The sequence below is a fragment of the Brienomyrus brachyistius genome, unplaced genomic scaffold (genome assembly GCF_023856365.1).
Source record: "Brienomyrus brachyistius isolate T26 unplaced genomic scaffold, BBRACH_0.4 scaffold78, whole genome shotgun sequence".
In the NCBI taxonomy this organism is placed as follows: Eukaryota; Metazoa; Chordata; class Actinopteri; order Osteoglossiformes; family Mormyridae; genus Brienomyrus; species Brienomyrus brachyistius.
The window spans coordinates 650,579-674,684 of NW_026042353.1; the positions used below are offsets into that span (position 1 = coordinate 650,579).

At 48.8% G+C, this 24,106-nt stretch overlaps 1 long non-coding RNA gene across 1 annotated transcript; it reads right to left on the reverse strand.

The window, feature by feature from the left end:
* Positions 1-1,775: 1,775 nt before the first annotated feature.
* On the reverse strand, positions 1,776-8,306 carry LOC125726841 (uncharacterized). Its single transcript, XR_007388443.1, has 2 exons — positions 3,117-8,306; positions 1,776-2,563 (listed from the first exon to the last, which is right to left on the reverse strand). It is a non-coding gene; the product is annotated as an uncharacterized LOC125726841 (long non-coding RNA).
* Positions 8,307-24,106: the final 15,800 nt, after the last annotated feature.

The window sequence follows — 24,106 nt, forward strand, 5'->3', positions numbered from 1 at the left end:
CTGCCAGAATGGCGGCATGCTTCTCACAATCCAGGCCAACGGTTCGCATCACGACAACAATTTCCGCTGGTAGCCATTTGACAGCTGCTTCACGGTTATAGGGGTTTAATTTGCTAAAACAGGCGCTCCGCCGGCGTCGCCATTTTGAAAGGGGAGGCGGCGTGGGTGCGCATGCGCCAAGCGCCGGACTAGCGATCGGCCATTCCGCCCCGCGTTGTTCAAACAGAGTAGTCGCATGTGGCAGTGCTCCGGGATCGTTTCGTCTTATTTCTTCTAGAAGTTTGCCGCTTGCATGCTTTCTTCAACCTGGTAAATATAACTAAAGTCTTTTGTGTTGGTTAAATGTAATGAGTGTATTCTTCTTTTAAAACGGCGGGGTGTATGTTTGTTGGTTTCGCTTGTTTACATTTGCTCTTCTGCTGCTTCTTTTGGGCATGTTTGTTTAAATTCACCCCTGCTTTTTCTTTTAAAATAACCCTAAGGGTTTTCTTCTTTAACACACTTGGTGCTTTCTTCTTTTAAAACATTTGGGTGCTTTCTTTTAAAATACGCCGCGGTGCTTACTAACAACACAGGGCCGGACGGACGCCCCCGCTGAATGTGTATGCGCTAGCTTGCCATTATCCTGCTCTATGTTTTATTATTCCTTAAAAACGTAATTAAAAAACATGTAATGTATTTTTATTCTATTAAAGTTTAATCTCCCAAACCCCCCCTATCGGCAACACGTGGCATAAGCATGTATTGATACCATATATGGGCATAAACCCTCGACCAATCAGCATCAAGGATAATCCACTTCCTCTTATGACGTCAGAAGCGGAGAATTAAGCTCCGCCCAAGGTACCACCTAACAATATATGGTGTCAGCCTCTCAGTCGAACTCAGCCAACTTCGAAAGAGGAACTCCCCTCGCAGTATCTTTTATTGAGGTACACAAACAGGATATGCAAATAACATTCAACATTGTTTATCGCCATGTATGGGGGTGGAAATTTTCAAGCGACAGTTCTTAAGAAGTGTTATTGCTAAATTAAGATCAAGGTGCTGCAGGGTGTTATTTCCAAGCGTCTATCAAAATGACAATAAAAAAAGTACATATTTCTCTAACATAATATCAAAAAGATCTGAAATATTCACAATGAATATGAGTCTAAAAGTTTGGAAAGCACAAAAAAGCCCAGTTATGTTAATTATCTATTTTATTTCAATGGATTAAAAATAACAAATAATAACAAAATAACAAAGGAAATTTAAGTGCATATTTTATTTGTACCATTTGTTTCTGTCAGCGCTACTAATGATTACAGCCTAGAAAAATTCTGTGTTTCTAGGACATTATTCTTTATTTTTGTGACTGGGGACCTGTAGTCTATTCTCCAGCTGGGGTCATCAATTGTAATGGAATAACTATATTTTATTCTTCAAAACAAATATAAAAATAATTATGCAATAAAAATGATTGTGTGAGCTTGCTGGAAAACTGTTTGGCTACACATTAACTCACATCAAAGTATATGATGTTTCTGTGATCAGTTATGGCCAATAAGCAACATCTTATGCATGATTTAAAGTGCTCAAAACAGCAAACTGGGATGTCTTGGTGCTGGGTGATACTGGTAATTTAATCAGTCTCAGTTAGCCTCATATCACACCAAATCCCATCAGTCTAAGTGAAGTAGTTCAACAACGAACATAAATCTACCTGATGGCTGTGGGGCTTCTTTGGATAGTATGCTGCCTTCTGTCTTTTCTGAATGAACACAAAACAGTGATTGGTTTAAGAAAAAGGCATTTATTTGCTTAACACAAACTCCAACAAATGCATGTAAGGTGCAGAGTGCTGCAAGCTGGGTGATCATTGCCATGGTGCCTGGGGTGGGGGCACAGCTGGCAGAGGGTGGCAGTCCTTGATCCTTCTGTTGGCCTGGGGGTACAGACTGTTCTGGAGTCTGGGTGTTGTGGTATTAACACTCCTGTACAGGTTTCATGAGAGTGACGATTAGTTGGGTGAGGTGGGTGAGACTGCTGACAATGCTGCTGGCCCATCTGCAGATTCTCCTGTCACAGATGTCCTGCAGTGAAGGGAGACCTAACCCTGTGATTTTCTGAGCTAACATGATCACCCACTGCAGTGCCTGTCTGTCCTGTCCAGCGCAGCTGCCAAAGCACGCAGCTATGCAGCAGATTAATATGCTCTCCACTGTGCACCTGTAGAAGCTGCCTAGGACTGTCAGCAACATGCCAAATTTCTTCAGCCTCCACATAAAGAGTAGGCTTTGGTGAGCTTTCTTAAGCAGCCATACCATGGTCTTTGACCAGTTTAGATCCTAAAACCAGCTGAAAGAAGCAAAACACACAGCCACAGAAACACAAAGTAAATGGCTGAACAAAGCCAAGGGGGAGAGGGAGGGAGCACGCAAGCTGCATAGGAAGCCTCACACTGCATTGCTTGATATGATGAGGGGCAGCCCTGCCCCCTGCTGGTGGGATGGCAACAGCTGTTCACTGAACATCTGCTTTAATTAAGTTTTGCATCATTTTCATTCCAGTGCTGGAAAAGCTAGGAAACATAAATGGGTGATATGTAGCTTAATTAATTAATGTAAGTTAATTTATGTGCAAAGCTGAATTTTACACCACTGCATAAAGTTAATTAAGAAGTTTAACCTTTTGAATGGCTGGATAGGCCAGCTTTACAAATACCAAATTGAAATTCGATTCAGATGATTTCGGTTCAACTTGCAATATGCAAGGCTCATTTCAGCGGCATAGATATATACATTTTTAAAAGATTTACATCCAGTGCCTTGCTGGAGTCGACAGTCAGATTAAACTCCTCTGCAAGAACCACGTTGAAAAGGTCTGAATTGACTCCTTTACTGGCACCAGTTGAAGGGCAATACTGAGAAATTAGCATACAATGTATATAAAATGGTAGGCAGCAACAATCAAGGCACCATTAGTGTAAAAAATTTAGCTTGCTAACCACGATATTTAGTATCTTTACAAAAAAGCATTCGTACTAAATAAACAATATTGCAGATACTCAGAAGGCGCTTATTAATAAAAATACACCGTGCAGTTGAAATTACATAATGCAGCGTCGGGGGTACCGATGCAATGCAGAAGCAGAAAGAACCACGGAGACTCGCCGGGCGGAGAGAAAACGCTCTACATTAGTCGCCCTGAAAAGAACCATATCAGACAAGCAAAGCGCATCCAATCAATTACATACACGAAACATAAGGTTGCCAGACACCGAACTGTAAGACGCGTGCTGGAAGATTTACGTAAATTAATTACACACGAGGATGCAACACACAAGCGCAACATTAAGGAAATGTAACCAGTAACATTAACAATAACGACAAAACAAGGGCTACTTACAACTTGCATGCGAGGCATGCTGGGACATGCGCCCAGCCGGCGCTACGATACAAATAATCCCTTCAAAGACTAACAAGCTGTAAAAGACGGACAACTCGAGTCCCTACGTCGTGACTACAACAATTTGAGCTCCTACCCATGACATCATTAAACAAGGACCTATTCGCAGGCGCATTGTTTTGAATTAGACGTCTAAAGAGCAAAGGAATAAACTTTCACAGCTAATATATTCTAATTAATTCAATGTAATACAATGATAACAGAACAATTACTATTAGTAGGGATGTTACCTTCAATCTAAAGAAATACGGGACTTAGGAAATACAAGACACCGGAACACAGAGTGGGACCGGGGGATTCTGATTGGATGCTTAGTTTCAAATGATTCCGATCTCTCTTTTTATGCAAAATAGTAAATAGATGAAAATAAGTGGGAGGTAACGATTAGTAAGGCGACTAGCTGCTGCTACGAAAATTACTTTTACCAGTTACTACAGCTTTTTTGTAAATCTCTAAGCGACCCATGTTTATATTTAGCTAATAATTGCGTGGTCAAAGCAGTGGTAAAATAAACTTACATGTGGACCGCATTTCCGTTTTTATTTGAAAGGGCGGTGAAACGTGTTTGTTTTGCAAGTTTACCCTGTACTTACGTAATCCCGTTTCTCATTGGCTATCGGGTTTAATCGCGATATGACGGGCAGCTGTGTTGACGCAGTTCTAGAACTTCTACGTCACTCTGTCCTCTGGCCACAGAGGGACAGGACGTACAGTAGGTGGGTGGAAGTACTTATAGTTAGGTGCTATTCCATTACTCTGAACTTGGTGCCAGCATCTACAGAGAGCCAGTGAAGAGAGACAAGGTACGGTGTATCATTGGAGCATTTGGGCTAACTGAATACCAGACTTCTTAGTTTTGAACGGATCGGATGAAGATGGAAAAAGTATGTGAGCTGTGCTGTGGGCTATATCCATGACTGGATCGGGACATTGGACTCAAACAGAAGACATTAGGATCAGCGGGTGAGTTTGGCATGCTGACCATCGAGGGATCGAATGCCGGTAGGTGCTGTTTCATTAAACTAATCATGTTGCAAGCGCCTATATATATGGAGCCAATGAAGACAAACGAAGTTGTATCTTTGGCGTATTTCGTCTGATTGAGTACCAAATGTTCTGCTTTGTCTTAGAAAAGTTCAGTTGGACATGGTGAATGTCTGGGGCTCCGCTGCCGCGTTTTAGTATCTAGTGATTTTACTTTGCAGCTGCAATATCACGGGATCCTTACCGACCCCAACATTGTGTGCATGGACTTGCTGTCCCTATATTTCAGTGGATTCCTCCCATATTTTTATTAATCAAAAAGGAAAGACCTGATAAGAAGAATGATAATATGAAATAAATTAAAATAATTCAAATAAGCTAAGAGAAAAAAAAATGATAAAAAATATAAAGATAAAAAATAAGATGATAAAAAATAAAATCACTAATATATTTGTTGTTGCTGCTGATGTTCTTGCTGCTGCTGATGTTCTTGCTGCTGCTGATGTTCTTGCTGATGTTCTTTGCTGCTGCTCATGTTCTGTGCTGATGTTATTTGCTGCTGTTGATCTTACTGATGTTATTTGCTGCTGCGGATGTTCTTGCTGCTGTTGATTTTCTTGCTGATGTTCTTTGTTGCTGCTGATGTTCTGTGCTGATGTTATTTGCTGCTGCTGATCTTCTTGCTGATGTTCTTTGTTGCTGCGGATGTTCTGTGCTGATGTTATTTGCTACTGCTGATCTTCTTGCTGATGTTATTTGCTGCTGATGATGTTCTTTGCTGCTGCGGATGTTCTTGTTGCTGCTGATGTTCTTGCTGCTGCTGATTTTCTTGCTGATGTTCTTTGCTACTGCAGATGTTTTTGCTGCTGCTGATGTTCTTTGTTGCTGCTGATGTTCTTGCTGCTGCTAATCTTCTTGGTGATGTTCTTTGCTGCTGATGATGTTCTTGCTGATGTTGATGTTCTTACTGATGTTCTTGGTGCTGCTGATGTTCTTGGTGCTGCTGATGTTCTTGGTGCTGCTGATGTTCTTGCTGTTGCTATTGTTCTTGGTGCTGCTGATGTTCTTTCTGCCAGTGGTTTCTGATGTTTTTAATCCCTGCCTGTTCCTGTGCAGCTAGTTTCACTTTGTAGATCATTTTGTTCTCTTAGTTACTTTAGTGGTCCTTTTTGTTTTGTAGTGTTCTCCGTGTTTTTGGTTTTTGTTAATAAATCCCTCGCCCCCATGCCAGAACCTCTCGAGGTCATGACAACAATGCATATCTTAACCTACTGATTGTCAAGACCTAATATAAAGAATGATAGTAAAAACACAAATCAAAATATAACTGCAGGCTGTAAGGAACGGGTCCAAAGCGTAAGATGGTCGTCTTGGTAGGACAAACAGTAGAGGAGCGTACTAGAAAGTCAAACAGAACTATAGGTCAGCAGATGTCCGACAGAACAGGACTTGTTTGGGTCAGATAGTCTGAATAGTAGGTAGAAATGAGGATGGAGATTGTTGAGTGTTGGTCTAAAAGATCAGCAAATGTAGGACAGAATGTAGAACCCAGTGGTGGAGTGCCTGAGCTTGACTGAATGCATGGTTAGGCGTCTGATGGTCTGACTAGTTGGTAGATTTAGGCACCTTCATACCTGGTCTGATAAGTCTACATCTTACAGGGTTGCTTTGTTTATACTGCTTGTGTAAACATAGGCTGTGTTGTATATTATTAACAAAGTGCTGAGTTGCGGGACTGCTGCATGTAACAGCAGTAATATCATGCTGTATCCTGTTCTAGGCTGTTCATTTAGACAAGAGGACGGCTGATAGTATTGAATTGAATTTTATAAATGGTGCACTGACTCCACCTGCTGGCCAATTTATTTAAAAATTCCAATTGCTGCAGTGTACACAGCCTGAAGTATCATTGAAGGTTCTATGAGAAATAAGGACATTTCAGCTGAATTTGCTATGGTGGGTGTTAGACATTTATAGACAGTGGCCTTAGCGCCTCTGTTTGACCGATTGGCACCAAACATGGAGGGTCTGTTTGTGGTCTCGTGCTACATTAGTCGGTCAAATTTGGTGAGGATTGGTTGAAGCATGCCTGAGATAAAGACACCTGATTGAAATGAGTATGGAAATGGTGCAGGGTTGGTTGTGGCTGGTGGCCATACTGTACAGGCAGGTCAAGTTATTTTTATGAATCATCCATAAGGGCAGTGTCATAATTGACCTGAGACCAGAATGACCTAGCTGGGGTGTACATTGTAGGAATATGGCATTTATTGAGTTTTTAAACATCATGACGGGATGCAAATCACTGTCATTGGACAGTACATATATCTTGATTTGGCAGGACTCACAGAACTTGCAGTACAAAGGATTTTGACTATTAATATGTCAGTAGAACAGAATGAGGAAAATGTCAGTTTCACTGATTTTGCAGGTTTAGAGACACATGTTAAATTGCTGTGCCACCCCCGTTTGACCGTTTGGCACCAGATTTGGAGGGCCTACCCCCACTACTGTCCTAACAGGATTTATTCAAGTTTGGTAGTGATTGGCTGAGACAGGCCTGAGATACAGCTGTCTGATTGAAATGGGCGTGCCACCTGTATGGTGTGAGTATGGCTGGTTGCCGTACTTTACAGAAACTTTAGGATTTTTTGAGTAATTATTTATGAGGACGGTCTCCTGATTTGAATGATACCAGATTCATGTAGGTTGGATGAAAATTCTAGGAGGTTAACGAAAAGTCCTGTTATCAGACCTACCTAAATCATGCAAAAGTGCAAATATGGAGAACTAAGTTCTACATGTTGTTTGATTTGGCTTGACATACTGAATTGGCTTGGCAATAAATGTCAACTGTACGCTTGACAGTTCTGGAGAAATAGGCAGAAACGGCAAAAGTTGTTGCTGTAGCGCTCTCATCTGGCAGACTATGGTGCTCTTACCAGGGTGAGGTCAGGGTCTGTAGTCACATGGATCATCCAGATTTAGTTGAGATTGGTGATTGCTAGGCCTGTGAAATGCATGCTTGATTTTCATTGGCTAATTATGGCCACCATTGTATGACTTATGACTGTCATATTACGGGTCTGACCTCAGGTTTGGCCATAGTACACATGTGCCAAATTTCCTTTGGATAGGCAAAGCAGTTCAGGAGATATTGGAAGTAGGCATTTGTAGCGCCCCCTATTGACTAAATGCAGCCCGCTTTGTTTGGTGTCCCCAGAATGGAACATGGGGTTAGCATTTCAAATTTGGTCATGGCTGATGGCCGTATCATACAGAAATATCATGCTTTTTTATATATGTTCATCAGCTCAGAGGACTGATCAGTTTGACACCTCATTTGTCTGATTTGGTCAGACTTTAAGGCAGAAGTAGGATTTCCAAATTATGCAAATTAGCAAAAAATCTAAGTAGGTGGGGCTTCATAGTCCAAATGGCAAGTTGGTAGGGCAAGGCTGTCTGTATCGGAATTTCGATTGTAGGACTAACAGGACAGGAGATATCAACCAAAACGTGTTGGGCTCATCTGGCTGACAGACTTGGGTCGGACAGTCTGAATAGTGGGTAGGAATTGACATCTTCCTGCCGAATTTGGTCGGCCAAGGTCTTACAGTTTAGGCTGCCCATTCAGATTTAGGGAAGAAAAATAAAAACAAATCCTACGAAAAACAATAAGGTTCCATAGCACTACGAGCTTTGGACTCTAAATTAAAAGAATAAAAAAACTATGATAAAACAACAAAATGAAATTTATTTCTCACATAGAAAACATCTAATACAAAGAACATCCATTTAATGAAATTAAAATGCCAAATATGATTAAATAATAAATATAGCTTTAATATAACCAACAATTTGTCATCCTCTCCTGCCTTCTGGAGTGAGACCAAGTCAGACTCAGACACTAATAAATATTTTCTCGAAATAAGACTCCTCGGACTCCTTTTTAAGAAAGCGATATTTAGAGAATTTTGTGCCTAGAAGCCCAGCTAAAATAAAATAATACAATCTCTGGAGGGAAATTTTTTCCGCCATCAGATCACTCGAGGAAGGCGTGAGGTAGGAGGCTGTGAACAGAGCTGCGTGGGATGAGCTGGAAGACCACGAGCTGAGCCGCGTGGCGTGAGCAATGAGGCTCTGAGCTGAGCCGCGTGGCGCGAGCGAGGAGGCCGCAGGCTGAGCTGCGTGTCGCGAGCTAGGAAGCCGTGAGCTGAGAGGCCACGAGCTGAGCCGCGTTCCGCAAGCTGGGATGCCCCAAGCTGAGCCGCGTCCTGTGAGCTAGGAGGCAGCGAGCTGAGCCATGACCGATGAGCTAGGAAGCCGTGGTCTGAGCCATGTCCCGCAAGCTAAGAGGCCTCAAACATTGCTGAAATCATAGTCTAAAGCCTCCAACAATTTGTCATCCTCTCCTGCCATCTGTAGCCAGACCCAGTCAATATCGGACACTAATAAATATTTTCTCGAAATAAAAGACTCCTCGGACTCCTTTTTAAGAAAGCGATATTTAGAGAATTTTGTGCCTAGAAGCCCAGCTAAAATAAAATAATACAATCTCTGGAGGGCAATTTTTTCCGCCATCAGATCACTCGAGGAAGGCGTGAGGTACGAGGTTGTGAACAGAGCTGCATGGCATGAGCTGGAAGACCACGAGCTGAGCCGCGTGGCGTGAGCAATGAGGGTCTGAGCTGAGCTGAGCTGCGTGGCATGAGCGAGGAGGCCGCAGGCTGAGCTGCGTGTCGCGAGCTAGGAAGCCGTGAGCTGAGAGGCCACGAGCTGAGCCGCGTTCTGTGAGCTAGGAGGCAGCGAGCTGAGCCATGACCGATGAGCTAGGAAGCCGTGGTCTGAGCCGTGTCCCGCAAGCTAAGAGGCCTCAAACATTGCTGAAATCATAGTCTAAAGCCTCCAACAATTTGTCATCCTCTCCTGCCATCTGTAGCCAGACCCAGTCAATATCGGACACTAATAAATATTTTCTCGAAATAAAAGACTCCTCGGACTCCTTGTTAAGAAAGCGATATTTAGAGAATTTTGTGCCTAGAAGCCCAGCTAAAATAAAATAATACAATCTCTGGAGGGCAATTTTTTCCGCCATCAGATCACTCGAGGAAGGCGTGAGGTAGGAGGCTGTGAACAGAGCTGCGTGGCATGAGCTGGAAGACCACGAGCTGAGCCGCGTGGCGTGAGCAATGAGGCTCTGAGCTGAGCCACGTGGCGCGAGCGAGGAGGCCGCAGGCTGAGCTGCGTGTCGCGAGCTAGGAAGCCGTGAGCTGAGAGGCCACGAGCTGAGCCGCGTTCCGCAAGCTGGGATGCCCCAAGCTGAGCCGCGTCCTGTGAGCTAGGAGGCAGCGAGCTGAGCCATGACCGATGAGCTAGGAAGCCGTGGTCTGAGCCATGTCCCGCAAGCTAAGAGGCCTCAAACATTGCTGAAATCATAGTCTAAAGCCTCCAACAATTTGTCATCCTCTCCTGCCATCTGTAGCCAGACCCAGTCAATATCGGACACTAATAAATATTTTCTCGAAATAAGACTCCTCGGACTCCTTTTTAAGAAAGCGATATTTAGAGAATTTTGTGCCTAGAAGCCCAGCTAAAATAAAATAATACAATCTCTGGAGGGAAATTTTTTCCGCCATCAGATCACTCGAGGAAGGCGTGAGGTAGGAGGCTGTGAACAGAGCTGCGTGGGATGAGCTGGAAGACCACGAGCTGAGCCGCGTGGCGTGAGCAATGAGGCTCTGAGCTGAGCCGCGTGGCGCGAGCGAGGAGGCCGCAGGCTGAGCTGCGTGTCGCGAGCTAGGAAGCCGTGAGCTGAGAGGCCACGAGCTGAGCCGCGTTCCGCAAGCTGGGATGCCCCAAGCTGAGCCGCGTCCTGTGAGCTAGGAGGCAGCGAGCTGAGCCATGACCGATGAGCTAGGAAGCCGTGGTCTGAGCCATGTCCCGCAAGCTAAGAGGCCTCAAACATTGCTGAAATCATAGTCTAAAGCCTCCAACAATTTGTCATCCTCTCCTGCCATCTGTAGCCAGACCCAGTCAATATCGGACACTAATAAATATTTTCTCGAAATAAAAGACTCCTCGGACTCCTTTTTAAGAAAGCGATATTTAGAGAATTTTGTGCCTAGAAGCCCAGCTAAAATAAAATAATACAATCTCTGGAGGGCAATTTTTTCCGCCATCAGATCACTCGAGGAAGGCGTGAGGTACGAGGTTGTGAACAGAGCTGCATGGCATGAGCTGGAAGACCACGAGCTGAGCCGCGTGGCGTGAGCAATGAGGGTCTGAGCTGAGCTGAGCTGCGTGGCGTGAGCGAGGAGGCCGCAGGCTGAGCTGCGTGTCGCGAGCTAGGAAGCCGTGAGCTGAGAGGCCACGAGCTGAGCCGCGTTCTGTGAGCTAGGAGGCAGCGAGCTGAGCCATGACCGATGAGCTAGGAAGCCGTGGTCTGAGCCGTGTCCCGCAAGCTAAGAGGCCTCAAACATTGCTGAAATCATAGTCTAAAGCCTCCAACAATTTGTCATCCTCTCCTGCCATCTGTAGCCAGACCCAGTCAATATCGGACACTAATAAATATTTTCTCGAAATAAAAGACTCCTCGGACTCCTTGTTAAGAAAGCGATATTTAGAGAATTTTGTGCCTAGAAGCCCAGCTAAAATAAAATAATACAATCTCTGGAGGGCAATTTTTTCCGCCATCAGATCACTCGAGGAAGGCGTGAGGTAGGAGGCTGTGAACAGAGCTGCGTGGCATGAGCTGGAAGACCACGAGCTGAGCCGCGTGGCGTGAGCAATGAGGCTCTGAGCTGAGCCACGTGGCGCGAGTGAGGAGGCCGCAGGCTGAGCTGCGTGTCGCGAGCTAGGAAGCCGTGAGCTGAGAAGCCACGAGCTGAGCCGCGTTCCGCAAGCTGGGATGCCCCAAGCTGAGCCGCGTCCTGTGAGCTAGGAGGCAGCGAGCTGAGCCATGACCGATGAGCTAGGAAGCCGTGGTCTGAGCCATGTCCCGCAAGCTAAGAGGCCTCAAACATTGCTGAAATCATAGTCTAAAGCCTCCAACAATTTGTCATCCTCTCCTGCCATCTGTAGCCAGACCCAGTCAATATCGGACACTAATAAATATTTTCTCGAAATAAAAGACTCCTCGGACTCCTTTTTAAGAAAGCGATATTTAGAGAATTTTGTGCCTAGAAGCCCAGCTAAAATAAAATAATACAATCTCTGGAGGGCAATTTTTTCCGCCATCAGATCACTCGAGGAAGGCGTGAGGTAGGAGGCTGTGAACAGAGCTGCGTGGCATGAGCTGGAAGACCACGAGCTGAGCCGCGTGGCGTGAGCAATGAGGCTCTGAGCTGAGCCACGTGGCGCGAGCGAGGAGGCCGCAGGCTGAGCTGCGTGTCGCGAGCTAGGAAGCCGTGAGCTGAGAGGCCACGAGCTGAGCCGCGTTCCGCAAGCTGGGATGCCCCAAGCTGAGCCGCGTCCTGTGAGCTAGGAGGCAGCGAGCTGAGCCATGACCGATGAGCTAGGAAGCCGTGGTCTGAGCCTTGTCCCGCAAGCTAAGACGCCTCAAACATTGCTGAAATCGTAGTCTAAAGCATCCAACAATTTGTCATCCTCTCCTGCCATCTGTAGCCAGACCCAGTCAATATCGGACACTACTAAATATTTTCTCGAAATAAAAGACTCCTCGGACTCCTTGTTAAGAAAGCGATATTTAGAGAATTTTGTGCCTAGAAACCCAGCTAAAATAAAATAATACAATCTCTGGAGGGCAATTTTTTCCGGCATCAGATTACTCGAGGAAGGCGTGAGGTAGGAGGCTGTGAACAGCGCTGCGTGGCATGAGCTGGAAGACCACGAGCTGAGCCGCGTGGCGTGAGCAATGAGGCTCTGAGCTGAGCCGCGTGGCGCGAGCGAGGAGGCCGCAGGCTGAGCTGCGTGTCGCGAGCTAGGAAGCCGTGAGCTGAGAGGCCACGAGCTGAGCCGCGTTCCGCAAGCTGGGATGCCCCAAGCTGAGCCGCGTCCTGTGAGCTAGGAGGCAGCGAGCTGAGCCATGACCGATGAGCTAGGAAGCCGTGGTCTGAGCCGTGTCCCGCAAGCTAAGAGGCCTCAAACATTGCTGAAATCATAGTCTAAAGCATCCAACAATTTGTCATCCTCTCCTGCCATCTGTAGCCAGACCCAGTCAATATCGGACACTAATAAATATTTTCTCGAAATAAAAGACTCCTCGGACTCCTTTTTAAGAAAGTGATATTTAGAGAATTTTGTGCCTAGAAGCCCAGCTAAAATAAAAAATACAATCTCTGGAGGGCAATTTTTTCCGCCATCAGATCACTCGAGGAAGGCGTGAGGTACGAGGCTGTGAACAGAGCTGCGTGGCACGAGCTGGAAGACCACGAGCTGAGCCGCGTGGCGTGAGCAATGAGGCTCTGAGCTGAGCCGCGTGGCGCGAGCGAGGAGGCCGCAGGCTGAGCTGCGTGTCACGAGCTAGGAAGCCGTGAGCTGAGAGGCCACGAGCTGAGCCGCGTTCCGCAAGCTGGGATGCCCCAAGCTGAGCCGCGTCCTGTGAGCTAGGAGGCAGCGAGCTGAGCCATGACCGATGAGCTAGGAAGCCGTGGTCTGAGCCATGTCCCGGCAAGCTGAGGCCACAAACATTGCTGAAATCGTAGTCTAAAGCATCCAACAATTTGTCATCCTCTCCAGCCATCTGTAGCCAGACCCAGTCAATATCGGACACTAATAAATATTTTCTCGAAATAAAAGACTCCTCGGACTCCTTTTTAAGAAAGCGATATTTAGAGAATTTTGTTCCGAGATACCCAGCTAAAATAAAATAATACAATCTCTGGAGGGCAATTTTTTCCAGCATCAGATCACTCGAGGAAGGCGTGAGGTAGGAGGCTGTGAACAGAGCTGCGTGGCATGAGCTGGAAGACCACGAGCTGAGCCGCGTGGCGTGAGCAATGAGGCTCTGAGCTGAGCCGCGTGGCGCGAGCGAGGAGGCCGCAGGCTGAGCTGCGTGTCGCGAGCTAGGAAGCCGTGAGCTGAGAGGCCACGAGCTGAGCCGCGTTCCGCAAGCTGGGATGCCCCAAGCTGAGCCGCGTCCTGTGAGCTAGGAGGCAGCGAGCTGAGCCATGACCGATGAGCTAGGAAGCCGTGGTCTGAGCCATGTCCCGGCAATCTGAGGCCACAAACATTGCTGAAATTGTAGTCTAAAGCATCCAACAATTTGTCATCCTCTCCAGCCATCTGTAGCCAGACCCAGTCAATATCGGACACTAATAAATATTTTCTCGAAATAAAAGACTCCTCGGACTCCTTTTTAAGAAAGTGATATTTAGAGAATTTTGTGCCTAGAAGCCCAGCTAATATAAAAAATACAATCTCTGGAGGACAATTTTTTCCGCCATCAGATCACTCGAGGAAGGCGTGAGGTACGAGGCTGTGAACAGAGCTGCGTGGCATGAGCTGGAAGACCACGAGCTGAGCCGCGTGGCGTGAGCAATGAGGCTCTGAGCTGAGCCGTGTGGCGCGAGCGAGGAGGCCGCAGGCTGAGCTGCGTGTCGCGAGCTAGGAAGCCGTGAGCTGAGAGGCCACGAGCTGAGCCGCGTTCCGCAAGCTGGGATGCCCCAAGCTGAGCCGCGTCCTGTGAGCTAGGAGGCAGCGAGCTGAGCCATGACCGATGAGCTAGGAAGCCGTGGTCTGAGCCGTGTCCCGCAAGCTAAGAGGCCTCAAACATTGCTGAAATCATAGTCTAAAGCATCCAACAATTTGTCATCCTCTCCTGCCATCTGTAGCCAGACCCAGTCAATATCGGACACTAATAAATATTTTCTCGAAATAAAAGACTCCTCGGACTCCTTTTTAAGAAAGTGATATTTAGAGAATTTTGTGCCTAGAAGCCCAGCTAATATAAAAAATACAATCTCTGGAGGACAATTTTTTCCGCCATCAAGCTGAGGCCACAAACATTGCTGAAATCGTAGTCTAAAGCATCCAACAATTTGTCATCCTCTCCAGCCATCTGTAGCCAGACCCAGTCAATATCGGACACTAATAAATATTTTCTCGAAATAAAAGACTCCTCGGACTCCTTTTTAAGAAAGCGATATTTAGAGAATTTTGTTCCGAGAAACCCAGCTAAAATAAAATAATACAATCTCTGGAGGGCAATTTTTTCCAGCATCAGATCACTCGAGGAAGGCGTGAGGTAGGAGGCTGTGAACAGAGCTGCGTGGCATGAGCTGGAAGACCACGAGCTGAGCCGCGTGGCGTGAGCAATGAGGCTCTGAGCTGAGCCGCGTGGCGCGAGCGAGGAGGCCGCAGGCTGAGCTGCGTGTCGCGAGCTAGGAAGCCGTGAGCTGAGAGGCCATGAGCTGAGCCGCGTTCCGCAAGCTGGGATGCCCCAAGCTGAGCCGCGTCCTGTGAGCTAGGAGGCAGCGAGCTGAGCCATGACCGATGAGCTAGGAAGCCGTGGTCTGAGCCGTGTCCCGCAAGCTAAGAGGCCTCAAACATTGCTGAAATCATAGTCTAAAGCATCCAACAATTTGTCATCCTCTCCTGCCATCTGTAGCCAGACCCAGTCAATATCGGACACTAATAAATATTTTCTCGAAATAAAAGACTCCTCGGACTCCTTTTTAAGAAAGCGATATTTAGAGAATTTTGTTCCGAGAAACCCAGCTAAAATAAAATAATACAATCTCTGGAGGGCAATTTTTTCCAGCATCAGATCACTCGAGGAAGGCGTGAGGTAGGAGGCTGTGAACAGAGCTGCGTGGCATGAGCTGGAAGACCACGAGCTGAGCCGCGTGGCGTGAGCAATGAGGCTCTGAGCTGAGCCGCGTGGCGCGAGCGAGGAGGCCGCAGGCTGAGCTGCGTGTCGCGAGCTAGGAAGCCGTGAGCTGAGAGGCCACGAGCTGAGCCGCGTTCCGCAAGCTGGGATGCCCCAAGCTGAGCCGCGTCCTGTGAGCTAGGAGGCAGCGAGCTGAGCCATGACCGATGAGCTAGGAAGCCGTGGTCTGAGCCATGTCCCGGCAAGCTGAGGCCACAAACATTGCTGAAATCGTAGTCTAAAGCATCCAACAATTTGTCATCCTCTCCAGCCATCTGTAGCCAGACCCAGTCAATATCGGACACTAATAAATATTTTCTCGAAATAAAAGACTCCTCGGACTCCTTTTTAAGAAAGCGATATTTAGAGAATTTTGTTCCGAGAAACCCAGCTAAAATAAAATAATACAATCTCTGGAGGGCAATTTTTTCCAGCATCAGATCACTCGAGGAAGGCGTGAGGTAGGAGGCTGTGAACAGAGCTGCGTGGCATGAGCTGGAAGACCACGAGCTGAGCCGCGTGGCTTGAGCAATGAGGCTCTGAGCTGAGCCGCGTGGCGCGAGCGAGGAGGCCGCAGGCTGAGCTGCGTGTCGCGAGCTAGGAAGCCGTGAGCTGAGAGGCCACGAGCTGAGCCGCGTTCCGCAAGCTGGGATGCCCCAAGCTGAGCCGCGTCCTGTGAGCTAGGAGGCAGCGAGCTGAGCCATGACCGATGAGCTAGGAAGCCGTGGTCTGAGCCGTGTCCCGCAAGCTAAGAGGCCTCAAACATTGCTGAAATCATAGTCTAAAGCATCCAACAATTTGTCATCCTCTCCTGCCATCTGTAGCCAGACCCAGTCAATATCGGACACTAATAAATATTTTCTCGAAATAAAAGACTCCTCGGACTCCTTTTTAAGAAAGCGATATTTAGAGAATTTTGTTCCGAGAAACCCAGCTAAAATAAAATAATACAATCTCTGGAGGGCAATTTTTTCCAGCATCAGATCACTCGAGGAAGGCGTGAGGTAGGAGGCTGTGAACAGAGCTGCGTGGCATGAGCTGGAAGACCACGAGCTGAGCCGCGTGGCGTGAGCAATGAGGCTCTGAGCTGAGCCGCGTGGCGCGAGCGAGGAGGCCGCAGGCTGAGCTGCGTGTCGCGAGCTAGGAAGCCGTGAGCTGAGAGGCCATGAGCTGAGCCGCGTTCCGCAAGCTGGGATGCCCCAAGCTGAGCCGCGTCCTGTGAGCTAGGAGGCAGCGAGCTGAGCCATGACCGATGAGCTAGGAAGCCGTGGTCTGAGCCGTGTCCCGCAAGCTAAGAGGCCTCAAACATTGCTGAAATCATAGTCTAAAGCATCCAACAATTTGTCATCCTCTCCTGCCATCTGTAGCCAGACCCAGTCAATATCGGACACTAATAAATATTTTCTCGAAATAAAAGACTCCTCGGACTCCTTTTTAAGAAAGTGATATTTAGAGAATTTTGTGCCTAGAAGCCCAGCTAATATAAAAAATACAATCTCTGGAGGACAATTTTTTCCGCCATCAAGCTGAGGCCACAAACATTGCTGAAATCGTAGTCTAAAGCATCCAACAATTTGTCATCCTCTCCAGCCATCTGTAGCCAGACCCAGTCAATATCGGACACTAATAAATATTTTCTCGAAATAAAAGACTCCTCGGACTCCTTTTTAAGAAAGCGATATTTAGAGAATTTTGTTCCGAGAAACCCAGCTAAAATAAAATAATACAATCTCTGGAGGGCAATTTTTTCCAGCATCAGATCACTCGAGGAAGGCGTGAGGTAGGAGGCTGTGAACAGAGCTGCGTGGCATGAGCTGGAAGACCACGAGCTGAGCCGCGTGGCGTGAGCAATGAGGCTCTGAGCTGAGCCGCGTGGCGCGAGCGAGGAGGCCGCAGGCTGAGCTGCGTGTCGCGAGCTAGGAAGCCGTGAGCTGAGAGGCCATGAGCTGAGCCGCGTTCCGCAAGCTGGGATGCCCCAAGCTGAGCCGCGTCCTGTGAGCTAGGAGGCAGCGAGCTGAGCCATGACCGATGAGCTAGGAAGCCGTGGTCTGAGCCGTGTCCCGCAAGCTAAGAGGCCTCAAACATTGCTGAAATCATAGTCTAAAGCATCCAACAATTTGTCATCCTCTCCTGCCATCTGTAGCCAGACCCAGTCAATATCGGACACTAATAAATATTTTCTCGAAATAAAAGACTCCTCGGACTCCTTTTTAAGAAAGCGATATTTAGAGAATTTTGTTCCGAGAAACCCAGCTAAAATAAAATAATACAATCTCTGGAGGGCAATTTTTTCCAGCATCAGATCACTCGAGGAAGGCGTGAGGTAGGAGGCTGTGAACAGAGCTGCGTGGCATGAGCTGGAAGACCACGAGCTGAGCCGCGTGGCGTGAGCAATGAGGCTCTGAGCTGAGCCGCGTGGCGCGAGCGAGGAGGCCGCAGGCTGAGCTGCGTGTCGCGAGCTAGGAAGCCGTGAGCTGAGAGGCCACGAGCTGAGCCGCGTTCCGCAAGCTGGGATGCCCCAAGCTGAGCCGCGTCCTGTGAGCTAGGAGGCAGCGAGCTGAGCCATGACCGATGAGCTAGGAAGCCGTGGTCTGAGCCATGTCCCGGCAAGCTGAGGCCACAAACATTGCTGAAATCGTAGTCTAAAGCATCCAACAATTTGTCATCCTCTCCAGCCATCTGTAGCCAGACCCAGTCAATATCGGACACTAATAAATATTTTCTCGAAATAAAAGACTCCTCGGACTCCTTTTTAAGAAAGCGATATTTAGAGAATTTTGTTCCGAGAAACCCAGCTAAAATAAAATAATACAATCTCTGGAGGGCAATTTTTTCCAGCATCAGATCACTCGAGGAAGGCGTGAGGTAGGAGGCTGTGAACAGAGCTGCGTGGCATGAGCTGGAAGACCACGAGCTGAGCCGCGTGGCTTGAGCAATGAGGCTCTGAGCTGAGCCGCGTGGCGCGAGCGAGGAGGCCGCAGGCTGAGCTGCGTGTCGCGAGCTAGGAAGCCGTGAGCTGAGAGGCCACGAGCTGAGCCGCGTTCCGCAAGCTGGGATGCCCCAAGCTGAGCCGCGTCCTGTGAGCTAGGAGGCAGCGAGCTGAGCCATGACCGATGAGCTAGGAAGCCGTGGTCTGAGCCGTGTCCCGCAAGCTAAGAGGCCTCAAACATTGCTGAAATCATAGTCTAAAGCATCCAACAATTTGTCATCCTCTCCTGCCATCTGTAGCCAGACCCAGTCAATATCGGACACTAATAAATATTTTCTCGAAATAAAAGACTCCTCGGACTCCTTTTTAAGAAAGCGATATTTAGAGAATTTTGTTCCGAGAAACCCAGCTAAAATAAAATAATACAATCTCTGGAGGGCAATTTTTTCCAGCATCAGATCACTCGAGGAAGGCGTGAGGTAGGAGGCTGTGAACAGAGCTGCGTGGCATGAGCTGGAAGACCACGAGCTGAGCCGCGTGGCGTGAGAAATGAGGCTCTGAGCTGAGCCGCGTGGCGCGAGCGAGGAGGCCGCAGGCTGAGCTGCGTGTCGCGAGCTAGGAAGCCGTGAGCTGAGAGGCCACGAGCTGAGCCGCGTTCCGCAAGCTGGGATGCCCCAAGCTGAGCCGCGTCCTGTGAGCTAGGAGGCAGCGAGCTGAGCCATGACCGATGAGCTAGGAAGCCGTGGTCTGAGCCATGTCCCGGCAAGCTGAGGCCACAAACATTGCTGAAATCGTAGTCTAAAGCATCCAACAATTTGTCATCCTCTCCAGCCATCTGTAGCCAGACCCAGTCAATATCGGACACTAATAAATATTTTCTCGAAATAAAAGACTCCTCGGACTCCTTTTTAAGAAAGCGATATTTAGAGAATTTTGTTCCGAGAAACCCAGCTAAAATAAAATAATACAATCTCTGGAGGGCAATTTTTTCCAGCATCAGATCACTCGAGGAAGGCGTGAGGTAGGAGGCTGTGAACAGAGCTGCGTGGCATGAGCTGGAAGACCACGAGCTGAGCCGCGTGGCGTGAGCAATGAGGCTCTGAGCTGAGCCGCGTGGCGCGAGCGAGGAGGCCGCAGGCTGAGCTGCGTGTCGGGAGCTAGGAAGCCGTGAGCTGAGAGGCCACGAGCTGAGCCGCGTTCCGCAAGCTGGGATGCCCCAAGCTGAGCCGCGTCCTGTGAGCTAGGAGGCAGCGAGCTGAGCCATGACCGATGAGCTAAGAAGCCGTGGTCTGAGCCGTGTCCCGCAAGCTAAGAGGCCTCAAACATTGCTGAAATCATAGTCTAAAGCATCCAACAATTTGTCATCCTCTCCTGCCATCTGTAGCCAGACCCAGTCAATATCGGACACTAATAAATATTTTCTCGAAATAAAAGACTCCTCGGACTCCTTTTTAAGAAAGCGATATTTAGAGAATTTTGTTCCGAGAAACCCAGCTAAAATAAAATAATACAATCTCTGGAGGGCAATTTTTTCCAGCATCAGATCACTCGAGGAAGGCGTGAGGTAGGAGGCTGTGAACAGAGCTGCGTGGCATGAGCTGGAAGACCACGAGCTGAGCCGCGTGGCGTGAGCAATGAGGCTCTGAGCTGAGCCGCGTGGCGCGAGCGAGGAGGCCGCAGGCTGAGCTGCGTGTCGCGAGCTAGGAAGCCGTGAGCTGAGAGGCCACGAGCTGAGCCGCGTTCCGCAAGCTGGGATGCCCCAAGCTGAGCCGCGTCCTGTGAGCTAGGAGGCAGCGAGCTGAGCCATGACCGATGAGCTAGGAAGCCGTGGTCTGAGCCATGTCCCGGCAAGCTGAGGCCACAAACATTGCTGAAATCGTAGTCTAAAGCATCCAACAATTTGTCATCCTCTCCAGCCATCTGTAGCCAGACCCAGTCAATATCGGACACTAATAAATATTTTCTCGAAATAAAAGACTCCTCGGACTCCTTTTTAAGAAAGCGATATTTAGAGAATTTTGTTCCGAGAAACCCAGCTAAAATAAAATAATACAATCTCTGGAGGGCAATTTTTTCCAGCATCAGATCACTCGAGGAAGGCGTGAGGTAGGAGGCTGTGAACAGAGCTGCGTGACATGAGCTGGAAGACCACGAGCTGAGCCGCGTGGCGTGAGCAATGAGGCTCTGAGCTGAGCCGCGTGGCGTGAGCGAGGAGGCCGCAGGCTGAGCTGCGTGTCGCGAGCTAGGAAGCCGTGAGCTGAGAGGCCACGAGCTGAGCCGCGTTCCGCAAGCTGGGATGCCCCAAGCTGAGCCGCGTCCTGTGAGCTAGGAGGCAGCGAGCTGAGCCATGACCGATGAGCTAGGAAGCCGTGGTCTGAGCCGTGTCCCACAAGCTAAGAGGCCTCAAACATTGCTGAAATCATAGTCTAAAGCATCCAACAATTTGTCATCCTCTCCTGCCATCTGTAGCCAGACCCAGTCAATATCGGACACTAATAAATATTTTCTCGAAATAAAAGACTCCTCGGACTCCTTTTTAAGAAAGTGATATTTAGAGAATTTTGTGCCTAGAAGCCCAGGTAAAATAAAAAATACAATCTCTGGAGGGCAATTTTTTCCGCCATCAGATCACTCGAGGAAGGCGTGAGGTAGGAGGCTGTGAACAGAGCTGCGTGGCATGAGCTGGAAGACCACGAGCTGAGCCGCGTGACGCGAGCAATGAGGCTCTGAGCTGAGCCGTGTGGCGCGAGCGAGGAGGCCGCAGGCTGAGCTGCGTGACGCGAGCTAGGAAGCCGTGAGCTGAGAGGCCACGAGCTGAGCCGCGTTCCGCAAGCTGGGATGCCCCAAGCTGAGCCGCGTCCTGTGAGCTAGGAGGCAGCGAGCTGAGCCATGACCGATGAGCTAGGAAGCCGTGGTCTGAGCCGTGTCCCGCAAGCTGAGGCCTCAAACATTGCTGAAATCGTAATCTAAAGCATCCAACAATTTGTAATCCTCTCCTGCCATCTGTAGCCAGACCCAGTCAATATCGGACACTAATAAATATTTTCTCGAAATAAAAGACTCCTCGGACTCCTTTTTAAGAAAGCGATATTAAGAGAATTTTGTTCCGAAAAACCCAGCTAAAATAAAATAATACAATCTCTGGAGGGCAATTTTTTCCAGCATCAGATCACTCGAGGAAGGCGTGAGGTAGGAGGCTGTGAACAGAGCTGCGTGGCATGAGCTGGAAGACCACGAGCTGAGCCGCGTGGCGTGAGCAATGAGGCTCTGAGCTGAGCCGCGTGGCGCGAGCGAGGAGGCCGCAGGCTGAGCTGCGTGTCGCGAGCTAGGAAGCCGTGAGCTGAGAGGCCACGAGCTGAGCCGCGTTCCGCAAGCTGGGATGCCCCAAGCTGAGCCGCGTCCTGTGAGCTAGGAGGCAGCAAGCTGAGCCATGACCGATGAGCTAGGAAGCCGTGGTCTGAGCCGTGTCCCGCAAGCTAAGAGGCCTCAAACATTGCTGAAATCATAGTCTAAAGCATCCAACAATTTGTCATCCTCTCCTGCCATCTGTAGCCAGACCCAGTCAATATCGGACACTAATAAATATTTTCTCGAAATAAAAGACTCCTCGGACTCCTTGTTAAGAAAGCGATATTTAGAGAATTTTGTGCCTAGAAACCCAGCTAAAATAAAATAATACAATCTCTGGAGGGCAATTTTTTCCGGCATCAGATTACTCGAGGAAGGCGTGAGGTAGGAGGCTGTGAACAGCGCTGCGTGGCATGAGCTGGAAGACCACGAGCTGAGCCGCGTGGCGTGAGCAATGAGGCTCTGAGCTGAGCCGCGTGGCGCGAGCGAGGAGGCCGCAGGCTGAGCTGCGTGTCGCGAGCTAGGAAGCCGTGAGCTGAGAGGCCACGAGCTGAGCCGCGTTCCGCAAGCTGGGATGCCCCAAGCTGAGCCGCGTCCTGTGAGCTAGGAGGCAGCGAGCTGAGCCATGACCGATGAGCTAGGAAGCCGTGGTCTGAGCCATGTCCCGGCAAGCTGAGGCCACAAACATTGCTGAAATCGTAGTCTAAAGCATCCAACAATTTGTCATCCTCTCCAGCCATCTGTAGCCAGACCCAGTCAATATCGGACACTAATAAATATTTTCTCGAAATAAAAGACTCCTCGGACTCCTTTTTAAGAAAGCGATATTTAGAGAATTTTGTTCCGAGAAACCCAGCTAAAATAAAATAATACAATCTCTGGAGGGCAATTTTTTCCAGCATCAGATCACTCGAGGAAGGCGTGAGGTAGGAGGCTGTGAACAGAGCTGCGTGGCATGAGCTGGAAGACCACGAGCTGAGCCGTGTGGCGTGAGTAATGAGGCTCTGAGCTGAGCCGCGTGGCGCGAGCGAGGAGGCCGCAGGCTGAGCTGCGTGTCACGAGCTAGGAAGCCGTGAGCTGAGAGGCCACGAGCTGAGCCGCGTTCCGCAAGCTGGGATGCCCCAAGCTGAGCCGCGTCCTGTGAGCTAGGAGGCAGCGAGCTGAGCCATGACCGATGAGCTAGGAAGCCGTGGTCTGAGCCATGTCCCGGCAAGCTGAGGCCACAAACATTGCTGAAATCGTAGTCTAAAGCATCCAACAATTTGTCATCCTCTCCAGCCATCTGTAGCCAGACCCAGTCAATATCGGACACTAATAAATATTTTCTCGAAATAAAAGACTCCTCGGACTCCTTTTTAAGAAAGCGATATTTAGAGAATTTTGTTCCGAGAAACCCAGCTAAAATAAAATAATACAATCTCTGGAGGGCAATTTTTTCCAGCATCAGATCACTCGAGGAAGGCGTGAGGTAGGAGGCTGTGAACAGAGCTGCGTGGCATGAGCTGGAAGACCACGAGCTGAGCCGTGTGGCGTGAGTAATGAGGCTCTGAGCTGAGCCGCGTGGCGCGAGCGAGGAGGCCGCAGGCTGAGCTGCGTGTCGCGAGCTAGGAAGCCGTGAGCTGAGAGGCCACGAGCTGAGCCGCGTTCCGCAAGCTGGGATGCCCCAAGCTGAGCCGCGTCCTGTGAGCTAGGAGGCAGCAAGCTGAGCCATGACCGATGAGCTAGGAAGCCGTGGTCTGAGCCATGTCCCGCAAGCTGAGGCCTCAAACATTGCTGAAATCGTAGTCTGAAAGCATCCAACAATTTGTCATCCTCTCCTGCCATCTGTAGCCAGACCCAGTCAATATCGGACACTAATAAATATTTTCTCGAAATAAAAGACTCCTCGGACTCCTTTTTAAGAAAGTGATATTTAGAGAATTTTGTGCCTAGAAGCCCAGCTAATATAAAAAATACAATCTCTGGAGGACAATTTTTTCCGCCATCAGATCACTCGAGGAAGGCGTGAGGTACGAGGCTGTGAACAGAGCTGCGTGGCATGAGCTGGAAGACCACGAGCTGAGCCGCGTGGCGTGAGCAATGAGGCTCTGAGCTGAGCCGCGTGGCGCGAGCGAGGAGGCCGCAGGCTGAGCTGCGTGTCGCGAGCTAGGAAGCCGTGAGCTGAGAGGCCACGAGCTGAGCCGCGTTCCGCAAGCTGGGATGCCCCAAGCTGAGCCGCGTCCTGTGAGCTAGGAGGCAGCGAGCTGAGCCATGACCGATGAGCTAGGAAGCCGTGGTCTGAGCCGTGTCCCGCAAGCTAAGAGGCCTCAAACATTGCTGAAATCATAGTCTAAAGCATCCAACAATTTGTCATCCTCTCCTGCCATCTGTAGCCAGACCCAGTCAATATCGGACACTAATAAATATTTTCTCGAAATAAAAGACTCCTCGGACTCCTTTTTAAGAAAGTGATATTTAGAGAATTGTGTGCCTAGAAGCCCAGCTAAAATAAAAAATACAATCTCTGGAGGGCAATTTTTTCCGCCATCAGATCACTCGAGGAAGGCGTGAGGTACGAGGCTGTGAAC